General features: G+C 41.3%; 1 protein-coding gene across 1 annotated transcript in view; it reads left to right on the top strand.

Annotated features, from left to right (window-relative positions):
* Positions 1 to 971: 971 nt before the first annotated feature.
* LOC147839576 (uncharacterized) overlaps positions 972 to 8184 on the top strand; it is an 846284-nt gene continuing 839071 nt past the window's right edge. Inside the window, exon 1 of the mRNA XM_087296157.1 lies at positions 972 to 1201. The gene's annotated coding sequence lies outside the window, so the exon portion shown is untranslated. The remainder of the gene's footprint in view (positions 1202 to 8184) is intronic.

The raw sequence follows: 8184 nt of genomic DNA, 5'->3' as shown, positions 1-8184 counted from the left end.
GAGTCTGGGCGGGACCGGGCGGGGACCGAGAGCCGCGCGAATGGTGCGACGCCGCGAGCGATTTTTAAGTCCTGTGAAGGAGCTCCGGATGGAAAGTTTTGTTTTGTGTTTACCTCATAGTTACCTCAAGTTGTTGCACGTCCGCCGGTTCCTGCCTCAAAATGAGCGAGTTTGAGCCACTTGTACATCCCGGAAGTGTTCAGGAAAAGCAAAAAAGTAGTGAAGAAACTCGACACAGAGGAACATTTACACCTCACTGCCAACTAGCGTTTCGGAAGTGTTAATGCAGACCGACAGAGACAGCGCGCAGAAGTATAAATGCAAAGCCACGCGCGTTGCATGCACCGTGGGTTACGCCGGTCACCTGACGCAGAAGTATAAATCAGGCTTAAAGCGAGCGAGCCAGGGCGAGCAAAGGCCAGTGGCGTTTCCACTGTCACTTCCGGGGCCTAATCGGGCCAAAGCGGGGCTTTCTTGGGGCCAGCGGCCAGCCTTTTTCGGCCCGCCGAATACCTTGGGCCAAAGAGAGCCAGCCGGGGCTTCGGGGCGGAGTGAAAGGAGAGGCGGGCACAGTTTTCCGATCGCACTCGAGTACATGCGCCAATCACATAAACAAACAAATAAATAAATAAGGGAAAGAAAACATCTGGAACAAATTATAGGCTGGGGTCTTTTTTGCATATGATCGCCCTTATGTTTCTCTTTTAAATGTAAGGCTGTTGCATAAAATGATCTTTCTTTGCTACATCTTTGATGTTTCAATAATGCATAATAATCTTTACACCATATAAAAGACACAGCAGACAGTAAAGGTTTTCAAGAGGTTTTGTCAAGTTTAATAAGTGTGTTTTTGCGCGTTTAGATGCCTGTGTATGTGTGTGAGACCGAGGAAAAGAGCGCTCCATTCATAGCTCTGTTGATGCCGCGAGCGGTTTTTTACTTTTATTTTTATTGTTTTAATTTATTTTGGTGATAATACACTATATTAATACAACAGTAAGACATTAAACTTTACAAATTTCATGTCCACTTTTGTAGGCTCAAAACAATAGTGTCATATCTAGATAAAATAGCCCTATATTGAAATAATTTAAAGAATTACAAATATCAGATAGGCCTATAATAAAATCACAATAAATAAATAAACCAATATAAAACTAACAAAAGCTATAGCTATAACAATTAGGTACTATATCAAACTGTTTCAAATTTATATTAAACTTTCATTTTTCAAAAGCCTCTTTGAAAAAAAGATTTTCTAAAAAATAAATAAATAAATAAACACCGAAAAATGTTTTAAATATTATTTATAAAGTATTTGGATCCCATGATATTAATCAAATCATGCAAACAGAGCATTTTCGAGGTGAGTAAACGCAGAAATAGGCGACCTTTTTTCTGTCTGCAGCTGCGCAGCACTTTTTTGACGGGGAAAACTGCAAGTTCAAAATGTGTTCTGTGTCCTCAAACAAGTGTGTATGTTTTTATATAACGTGGTAAAATTAAAAAAGGAAATTTTAAATACATAAAGAGCTTTATTAGTGCATAGGTGCTATGCGCAATGCAATATAGGCTATATTTTATTATGTGCTGCTCTTATGTGCTGAAACACTGACCACTTTCCTTTACTTAAGATATAAGCAACATCTTTAAATAAACGGAATCACCTATTAAGTGTCATAAAGCCTATAGGGTAAAAAAATCATGTTTCAGTTCTTTCCGGAGCATTTGGGATGCATGTTGGACAGATTCTGTCTAGAGGATGTTATAAAATACATTTTATATCGAGTTATTAACGGAGAATTTTATATATGTGGTGGTATGTTATGGATGTGTGCGCTCCCTGCGCTCCGGGTCCCTCCGTTGGTGGCAAGACCACTGGATTTCGATGCAAATAGTCGGTCATCGAGTAAATTAATATGATGAATGAAAACACACAGGCATGTGCGTATAGACATACGTTGTACTGCTGTACAGTAACGTGTCATTTGTTTGTTTTGGTTGTCCTAATTTTATTAGTTTCGTGATAATGTGCTTTATCTGCATGATTCTCGCTGAAGTGGGCGGTTTGAGTGACGTTCGATTCGGGGGATGGTCAGGGGGCGGGGTTTGCGTGATGCGCTGCGAGCTACTAGCCCCACAGTGGAAACGTGACATGATTTCGGCCTCACTGCTCAACCTCCCGGGCGATTGGCCTGGCCTGGCCCGATATAAGCCCTGGCTCGCACTGGCCTGATAGTGGAAATGCGGCTAATGGCCCTCCAGGAGCAGGATTGGCCACCCTCTCTCGGGGCATACTCACACTATGTACAGTTGCTTTGAACCGGGCCAAAGCACGCTTGTCCCCCCTCCCGTTTCCCACCGACGGCCCGCACTCACTTTACATTCGGGCCTGGGCATGCTTACATCATCGGGGATGCACTGTTCAGTAGAGAAGTGCTCTCGCTCAGCACAGTGGAGATTTCTCTAGTTATATTGTTTTAGTTGTTTGGGATGCGGTGACACAGTCAAATATTTCGCCGAACAGATCCGTAATTTTGGATGCTCATAAACAGTCATAAAGTCCTCGTTCAGCAAGAATAAGGAGGTTTGCTGAAGGCGCAGCTGTGGTGCAGTGAGGAGATTGCGTGTTTAATAAACTACGACAGTTTGCGTTCATTAAGCGGTAAGAATGATTAATAAATCCATATGATACAGTCCCTTTAAAATCACGTCTTGCTTTCAGTTTCGGGCTTAGGCACGTTTTGCACTCACACACAAGCGTACCACGCTCAGGCACACCTCTTCCAACCAGGCCAGGGCCGGCCAAGTAAACCGTGCCTGAGTCCAATTCAGTGCACTCACACTTCTCAAACAACCCGGGAAACAGGCCTGGGCGCGGTCCTGATAGCATAGTGTGAGTAGGCCCTCGTTCTAGAGATTTGGTCAGAGTGGCATTTGAACAGCGTGGAGACAAGCGCACTAACAAGCATGCTAAAGACTGCAGCCTATAGCATCTGACTCTACTGCACCTTTTGAGATCAGTAGAGTGAGGTTTAGACAGCCTCTATTAGACTTGTTACATTAGTGCCTTGATCCTGATGGAATTGACTAAGTCCCAATAGTGACTAACACTAGAAGGTTCTTTTTTAGTGTCTTTGGTAGAGGATACCATTCACATGCCATAAATGAAGATTTGAATCCTGCTGATGATGGAGCAATTAGAACCTGAGAGGCAATGTTGGTTGCTTGACCCTGATGGGAGTTATGTTATGGGGGATTGTAACAGAGGCCAGCTAGTGAGAGCTTTGCAAAAACAAACTTTACACTTAACAGACACTCTAGTGACTGATGTTAGAAGGTATGATTTTCAGTATTCTTCTTAGTGTATCAGCCTCCCATGTCAGAAGCACTAGTTTGAAGTGCAGTGAGACAAGCACTTCTTTTCCACCATCACAGTCTTGATGCTAGTTCAGAGCCAGTGCTATAGCTAGTTAGGAGCTAATTTTTGTGGCGAGCCTTCAAAGATATTAGAACTGCTTTGCTTTCCTTGGGCTAGAGAGCCCCTATAGAGCCAGGTCTTCAATCACAACTTCAAATGCAGCCTTAACAATTATAATGGCAACAATGTGTTTTTATTATTGTTAATAACTTTGTAAACCTACATCGGCATTCAAACAGTGCAAATTCAATGTGCTCATGCAGAAATTATGAGTAATAATATCATGTTTATACAGCAAGCTGTAATTTGTATAGACAGAGAGTACAAGGGAAAAAAATGTATTTGTGCAGTGCACTGTAAATTCAGTTCAGAGCAAGTGCTTTTATTGTCAAAACACAAAGAACTAGGGGTGTTATGATATTTAATCTCAAGATTTCTCATTGAGTTGTGATGTTAAGATGATGGAGCATAAGGGTGAAATTACCACTGAAGATTGGAGGGGTTATAACCAAAGGCAGCTAATAAGCTGTGCAGGTAATCCTCACTCCATATCTTCAAGAGGTACTTTAGTGACTGGCACTAACGCTGCATTTTTAGTGCCATAGTTAGTGGCCAAAATATGGTGAAAAAAACAAGGTTTAAATTTTGCTTGGGGCAGAGCAAGTAGAACCTAAGAGGTTACACTGGTACCAAACCTGAATGGAAGTGAAGTGATGGAAGGTGTGTAAAATAGGTCAGCATATAGATTTTCAAGATGCACACCAGCTGTTGGTATCATCTGTGTTTTATGTAGTTCTGTTAGTGGCTCCACCTCCTGTTTTAGAATTGCTAGTTCTAGCCATACTTGATATTATCGGCTAAGTACAGCTAGATAGGGCACATTACTTGGATACTTAGGTTATTTGAATGCCTTCTCTTCTAAAAGTTTTGAATGGTTGCTTGGTAGTTACTGAAGTATTATGAATTGTTTTTTACATTGCATGCACATGTTATGCTGTTTTTAGTAGCTGTGGTATTCTTGGTGGCTTGTATGGCATTGGCAGTTGCTAGAATGATTTTACCACAGTACTTCAAATTTGTTATTGTGTTTTGCTTGGATGCTAAGGTATCATGGGTGCTTGTGAATGGTGTAGAGCAAGTTATATACTGTATCTCATGTTAGAGGATTCCTCCAAAAGAAATGGCTTTGCTTGACTTCAGAACTTATTATATTTGTTTAACACTCAGTGTGCTACTTAGATTGTCAACTTTTCAATGCCGTAACTCTTTTGTAAAACAAATGTTCACAGTCCATGTAATCTTAAATAATTTGAAAGTAATTTTAAATTCTGAAAAGTTACTATGAAAAAGTGAGACCTTTCCCCACCATCTCTGACAGCAGCAATAGTACACACACCACGCACACAATTACATTGTTACTTACATTCATGCCTTTCCCCTCCGTTAGCTGGCAGCGATGAGTACACGCTCAATTTCACCAGCATTTGGTCAATTGTCCACATTGCCATATCCCCTTCAGTCACCCAAATGCATACATGTACACACCCATTGTCTTTTGAGTCTTTGTTTGTCTGTTTGTATGTGTGGAATTTAATGTGGGGCCAGCCAAACTGTTTATCTGTTTACCTGGCTAGCAAGCATGCAGGTATATATTGGATACAAAATTTTCTTTGTTGTTTTGTGTTGTATATAGACATCTTTATATTTTGCTTGGGGGTTTTTTTGTGCATATTTTTCATATTTTTGTACATACAGTGCATCCGGAACATATTCATTTCAATTAACTTTTTTCACATTTTCTTATGTTACAGCCTTTTTTCAAAATGGATTACATTAATTTATTTCCTCAAAATTCCACACACAATACCCCATAATTACAATATGAAAAAAAAAGTTTTTTTTGAAATTGTTACAAATTTATAAAAAAATAACAAAAAAATCTGAAAAAATCACACATACATAAGTATTTACAGCCTTTGCTGTCAAGCTCTAAATCGAGCTCAGCTACATTTTGTTTCCACTGATTATTCTTGAGATGTTTAAGCAGCTTAATTGACAAGATTTGAAAAGTCATACACCTGTATATATAAGGTCTCAGGGTTGACAGTGCTTGTCAAAGCTTAAAGCAAGCATGAAGGACCTAAATCCTATTGAACATCTCTGGAGAGATCTTAAAATGGCTGTACACCATCGCTTCCCATCCAACCTGATAGAGCTTGAAAGGTACTGCAAAGAAGAATGGGCAAAAATTCCCAAACACAGGTGTGCCAAGCTTGTAGCATCATATATATATGCACCTTTGGCAGCAATTACAGCCTTAAGTTTATATATATATATATATATATATATATATATATATATATATATATATATATATATATATATATATAAACTTAAGGCTGTAATTGCTGCCAAAGGTGCATCAACAAAGTACTTTTTTTTGTTTTTTTTTTCCTGAATTGAACATTATTTTTTAACATCTTTGTAAATAAATACCACCTTTTTTACACTTCCAGGTCAGGCCATTGGTTTTTGGATTGTGTTATTTTTGTGGTGTCAGGCTTCTCACAGCTTGTGGTGGACTCACTTCAAGTTCACTAGATCACATTTGGTGTCAGAAGTGGGATGGCCACACGGAAGATGTCAAAAGGGAGAATGCCGGGTCTAAGGTTCAATGCTAAGGATGCAGCCTGAATGAGATTTTTGTCTGATGGAGAGCGAGGCAGCAGCAAAGCATCCGAGAGCTCCCTACGCTAGCTCCCCATTGAATATGTACAGGGGATCATTTCACCCCACTCCCACCACCAGCACAGTCACCCAACAGACAAGCCTTACAGACGTCGCGTGGAGATGCCCTTAAAAAGCAAGGGGATGACATTGAAAGCTATCTGCGATGATTTAAATGTGTTGCTCAAATTTGGCAGTGGCCTTGAGAGGAGTGGAGCTGTCTTTTCTGGTCAAGTGCAAGAGGCATACTTGGCGATGGATGAGGTCAGTACTAAAGATTATGATCAACTGAAGGATGCCCTTCTGCGAAAATCTGACATCTCTGCGGAATCCTACCATCAAAGTTTTAGGGCTGCTACAATGCCTGAAGAGACATGTCATTGCCTGCGACATCTTTATCAGTGCAGGGTACGACCAGATACACATACAAAGGAGGAGATTGGCAAGCAGATCATCCTTAAACAACTACAAAGAGTTATGCAACCTGATGTCAAAATGTGGGTGAAAGAACACAAACTGAAATTAAGACTGGTGGCAGCAAGGTTAGCCCGGCAGTTCATGAATGCTCATCGCTCTGGCCTACGGTAGCCTTCTAAAGGTAGAACACGACACATGTTTCGCAATACTGACAAGCAACACTCAGATATACTTATCTGTTATGCCTGTCAGCAGAAGGGGCACAAAGCATCTGTGTGCCCAGCCCAAAAAATTAAGCTGACAGGATTTTGTTATGCTCCAAGAGAGTGTGATGCTAACAGTGACTTTGATGTGGAACAAAAAGATGAAATGTTGAACATTAATGTGAATGGCTGTGTACTTAAAGCTTTGTTTGATACAGGTGGTTCTAGTTCACTAATTAAATTATGCCATGTGTCTAATGTTGACTTTACTACTACAACTGAAGTACAATTTGTTTATGGGCATGTAAGGCAGAAGTACTTGTGGATATTCAGGAACAAATGTGTTTATTGATTGTTGCAGTTGTCTAACCTTCCAGCAGTCATGATTTTAGGAAGAGACCTCCCAGTGTTGAGTGAACTGTGTATTAGTTCTACCAAATAGAACTATGGTATGAATATAACTAAAACTGTGTTTGCTGTAATGACTCAAGCCCATCAAAAGCTGTTCTGCAACTGCTGCCAGACTTTGACAGTAGTCTACTGCAGGGTGGCCCTAAGAAATTACATCAGCAGAGACTGCTTAAGTACCTGGGTTTTCCAGTTTCCAAACGTTCTACCAAGGGTTTAGGGGCTAGTAACAGGCAGATCCCAGAAAATATTGCTTAAAGAGCCCATATTATACATGAAATAGGGTCATATCTTTATTGTAAGGGTCTCCAACAACAGTCTAATATGCATGCAAGGTCAAAAAACACTTTCATGGTCTTATAATCTGCATTTATTTTTACCTAATTATCCCAGCGACTCCTGTATGAATCGTCCAGTGATTCATTTGTTCCCAAACCCCTCCTTAGCGCGAAGCTAATCTGCGCTGATTGGACCGATGACAGTCTGTCGCGATTGGTCTACTGCCTTCAGTCAGAGAGTGAAATGGCCAATAGCCAATCAGCAATATAAAAAGTAATCACAGTTCATACACGCTCGATAGTGTAGGCGTGGATTTTAGCTGCCACACACACACAAAAACACACACACCTCCGGACGACAACGCTCCCGCTTCCGCCCGCACCCGCCAGGTTTTAGCCTGAGAACCCGCTCCGTTGTCTGCCCGCCGCGCCCGATCCCGCTAGAGCGGGGGAGAACACAACCAAAAATCACCCAGTATACAGTCCAGACAGCCAAGCTGTCTGTATAAACACACACACAGCACCGAGCACACAAAGCTCGTTCGCTCGCTCTCTCTCTCTCTCTCTCATACGCGCGCGTGCGCACTAACACACACACAAGCACCAAGCAGACTCTCTCTTTCTAATTCGCATAGCAATATCCGTGATATTGCTAGACAGCCCGCTCCCGTCCCAAATTAAACCCGTTACCGACCGCTCCCGCGATTTATTCGGAAATTTATTCCCGCGG

Source organism: Danio rerio, chromosome 19 (assembly GCF_052040795.2).
Source record: "Danio rerio strain M-AB ecotype USA chromosome 19, GRCz13ab, whole genome shotgun sequence".
NCBI classification, from domain to species: Eukaryota; Metazoa; Chordata; class Actinopteri; order Cypriniformes; family Danionidae; genus Danio; species Danio rerio.
The sequence above is the reverse complement of the archived record's forward strand: the minus strand, read 5'-3'. Positions and strand labels throughout refer to the sequence as shown.